The sequence below is a fragment of the Hemibagrus wyckioides genome, unplaced genomic scaffold, assembly GCF_019097595.1.
Source record: "Hemibagrus wyckioides isolate EC202008001 unplaced genomic scaffold, SWU_Hwy_1.0 Contig13, whole genome shotgun sequence".
NCBI lineage: Eukaryota > Metazoa > Chordata > Actinopteri > Siluriformes > Bagridae > Hemibagrus > Hemibagrus wyckioides.
The window spans coordinates 190,074-194,423 of record NW_026690773.1 but is presented as its reverse complement, the minus strand read 5'-3'; the positions used below and the strand labels follow the sequence as shown (position 1 = coordinate 194,423).

The window sequence follows — 4,350 nt, the reverse complement described above, 5'->3', positions numbered from 1 at the left end:
CCAGCGTGTATCCAGCCTTGATGCCCAATGACGCCTGAGATAGGCACAGGCTCCCCGTGACCCGAGTATAGATCAGATAAGCAGTACAGACAATGAAATGAAATTGTGCTCCAACCAAAGCCATGCTTGCTGATATTGAATAGAATAGAATAGAATAGAATAGAATAGAATAGAATAGAATAGAATAGAATAGAATAAATTTTATTGTCATTGCACATAAGGAGTACAACGAAACTGTGGGTGCTCTTCTCAACAACAGTGCACTGAAATATAATACAATGAAGAGCATAGCAAGTAGTATAGAAAAATAAGAAATAAATAGGAAAATAATGAAATATTTAAAGAAATACAAAAAACATTAAACTGTCCAAGGATTTCCTGTGAAAATGATACAAATCTAACCCAAAAATAATCTGTTTGCTGTTTAAAAACAGATAAATTATATAGTTTAGAGATTTCTGTTTTTCAGGATCCTTTGATAAATGCAGTCTGCACGTCGTTGCTCAGGCTAGAATCTGTCAGTTTTGTATTCAACTGAAGTTGTGAATACTGTCACTGTCCAATCTTCTGCTGTAAGTCTGTTTCCAGTGTAACCTCAGAGTCCTGCTCTTCAATGACAGCAGAGAATCCTGAAGTCCTGTAGCTCATCCACATCAAGATTGGACATCTTTTATTGTTATAGATGCTTCTCTCTTCACCATGATTGTACAAAGGGGTTATTTATAGACTGTTGTGTATCAAAATCCAAAAAATTCTGTTCAGAACAGTTTCAGAAATACTCAAAATCCTCATCTTAAACCAAAAAACATGCCACAAACTCAGTCAGATCACATTTCCCTACATTTGGATAATTAATATGAATAAATCTGGATGATTAAACCCACATCTGCTCTGATTGTTTGTAAAAGGCCATTGCCTTAGCACACATCCTGCAAAGCAACACGCATTTCCAGGATGTACATGCATAATTACACATGAACAAAAAAAATAATGAATGAAAATGCAAGAGAAAATGTCAATAAGTTTTATTAAAAATAGACAGCAACAACACGTGACCCAATGGCTCAGATAGCATCAGTAAAATATTTTTTAAGCCTGAAACATCTAGATTTGTGAATTTATTGTAATTAATGTGTAGTTGTCATATTTGAACCCACTTTGTTTTCATTTACTATTTCTTTCAACTGCATGTGGCCATATTTTTTTATTTATGTCTGCGGTTAACTGATAAAAAAGTTGCTGTAGTTTTTAGAAACCTTTTGTATGTGTATGTGCTATCTGATGTTTTTGTAAAGCCTTTCAGTGACTCTGTATCACTGTGCTTCTACTCTAAGAGCACAATGATAGAGTGCAGAATCTGAGAGCTTTAGTCCTCTGATATTAAGTTCAGTAGAGTCTCTGCTTGTTTTTAACTCTAATTGACGATCATCAAGAGTTCTCTGATCAGGTCCTGACCATGCTCCTTTATACAGTAAAAACTGTGGTGCGCTGTTAGGATATTGTTTGTACCAGTAAAGATAAATGTCTTCACTACATGTCTCATATGAACATTTCAGAGTAACAGTCTCTGTTTCTTTCTTGACAATGTTGGCATCTTCATCTGTTGGTCCAGTTTTATCAGCAAAACTGTAAGTAACATAAAGAAATATATCAGTGTGTATCAGTAGTTTTTTGTAAAACAAATACTGATTGAAGAAATTACTAGGTTAATACAAACATGGGTATTAATTAATATAATTAAGTAACTGATTATAAATCCATTGTAATTATTAATACAGTTGATTAACAAATGAAAATAAATTACCTGTAGCTAGAGTGAGAATCAGTGGTATGTATCTCACTATGTACAGTAAGTTGTATAGTTGATCCATTTCTGAACACAGCTCTGTGAGGATTCTGTATAATAGTGCTGTATGTGCTGAACTTTACACGTCTCTAGAAGGCCACACCCAGGAAGTGATGCAGTTGTAGTGTAGAGTCATTAATATGGCTGTGTTGTATTTTAAGATTCATCATCTATACAATACTATAAGCCTTTATCTGTTTGTGTGGTTTTTAAATTATTTGTACATTTATAAATAATTATGATAATTTGCTGTGGAAAATCATAGGAAACTGATCCAGATTTAAACAAAATCTCTCATAAGTAAATTTGCTGTGTCTGTTCCCAAAAGGTAATTAAATTCACTTCACTTCATTTTTATTTGTACAGCACTTTTAACAATGGACATTGTCTCAATGCAGCTTTACAGAAAAACAGAAATTCAGAATAGAAATTACAAAGTTGAAAATTAACTTTACCCCTAATGAGCGACTCTGAGGCAACAGCGGCAAGAAAAAACTCCCTGAGACGATATGAGGAAGACTCAAATGTGAACCCATCCTCATCTGGGTGATACCAGAGAGTGTGATTATGAATAAATTACCTTCTAATTGTATATTATCAAACATTAAAAGCAGCAGAGGAGATGATCAGATCCACTTGTTTAGTTTTATCATCAACTTTAGCAGACAGACGTGGTGACATAGGGTTTTACCTTTTACCCTCCTTTCTGAAAAGATCAATGTTAACTTACCTAATGAAAGCCACAGACACATGAATATAACAGTGAACATGATGAATGGTGTTAGTAAAATGACAATATTCTGAGGTCTTTCTGTACTCTATTATATTAATATTTCAGAGGTTCATGTCTCGACAAAGTGTGACATTCTCCATCCCGCTCCCTGTATTCCAGAGATAGGCTCCAGGTTGGAGCTTTAATTTTCAGAGGTAATTACAGTGGGATTTGAACCTTCTTGGACCTCTGGAGAAACAAGCTTCCAAGCGAGAACCAAGCCAGCAGTGCAAGTTTCCGTTAGTTTTATCCCAACCACTCTATTCCATGAAAAACCAGGGCTCGTCCGGGATTTGAACCCGGGACCTCTCGCACCCAAAGCGAGAATCATACGCCTAGACCAACGAGCCAGGTTGTCCCTGTTAGCTTGATGTGTGCCAATGGAGGTTCACTGTACTCTGTAACTGTATGACCTTCTTGTTCATATGGACTGGGGTCCGAGTAAAAGGAACTCAGTTACACAAAGTCAAGTTAACAATAAAGCGAGGGCTCCTGTGGGATTCAAACCTTTTTGGAATCCAGATGCTAAGTGTGAACCAAGTAAGCAGCTCTTGCCATTGGGCCAAATTATGTCATTTACAGGGTTGTTACTGTAGTCTTAGATTTCTGTTCTTGGTGAACAGGAATGAAACCCGATGTGGTCTTTAGCTGTTGTAGCTCATCTACCTCAAGAATTGATTATGGGGCACTATTTCAGTAGAGCTTATTTATTTCCTGATTGTGTGATGGAAACTGTGTTTTTATTTTCCACAATTCTTATTCTTAGTTATACATACTTTCAGGTATCCTGTAATTCTCAAAAATATATTAAACACCCTGCAAAGACACACATGATGAACACATTAAATCTCATTCTCAGTAAAATAAACAAACAAACAAACATAAAATAAAAATAAATCAAATCAGCTGCTTGTCAAAAGAGTTGTACAATATCCACATTTTTATTCCTAGAACAGAATCAAATTCCAGCATGTGATCTTTACACTGTCATTAAGTAAATAAACCATCAAACCTGCCACTATTGTTTATGAGAACTGCACTTAATACTGCAGAGGGAGTGAACATGTGGCTTCTTCAAACACACACCTAACTTTTCTATCTGTATTTGGATTCACTTAGAATGTTTTGTCTATTCACTTCAAATAAAGTATTCATATATGGTTATATACATACATTTCTATTGGATCAATAATCAGAATGCTGATGTTATGCATAGCTTCCAGTCTTTTCTTCTTATTGTGATTCTTTAACACTTTCATGTTTGAGGTCTCTGTAGGTTTTTGGACAGTGAAGTTGACTTTCCTGTCACTGTGGGCTGCAAGGCGCAGTAGTACAGTGCAGAGTCTGATACTGAAGCAGGCGAGATCTCCAAATCCACACGCTTCAGACTCTTATGAACTTTAGCAGACAAATGAGGATGAGGAGTATCACCTGTCTGATTCCCTCCCGATTCCGTCAACAGAACGAGGAATTCTGGTGCTGCATTGGAATATTGTCGATACCACTGTAGATTGTTCATAGAAACAGTGTATTTATAATCACAGGAGAGTGTAACTGCTTGCTCCTCTTTACCATAGACAGCAGAAGATGTTGGAGTAATGCTGTCCTGTGTGCTCTCACCTGAAGAGGACATTTATTTCAGAATATTATCATTTTATATTATACAGTATACATACAGTACATGCTTACAATCTAAAACACTCACACATGGAAACATTTCTTTACTAGTTAT

At 35.8% G+C, this 4,350-nt stretch overlaps 1 non-coding gene across 1 annotated transcript; it reads right to left on the bottom strand.

Annotated features, from left to right (window-relative positions):
* Window positions 1-2,896: 2,896 nt before the first annotated feature.
* trnap-ugg (transfer RNA proline (anticodon UGG)) lies at window positions 2,897-2,968 on the bottom strand. The gene has a single exon. It is a non-coding gene; the product is annotated as a tRNA-Pro (tRNA).
* Window positions 2,969-4,350: the final 1,382 nt, after the last annotated feature.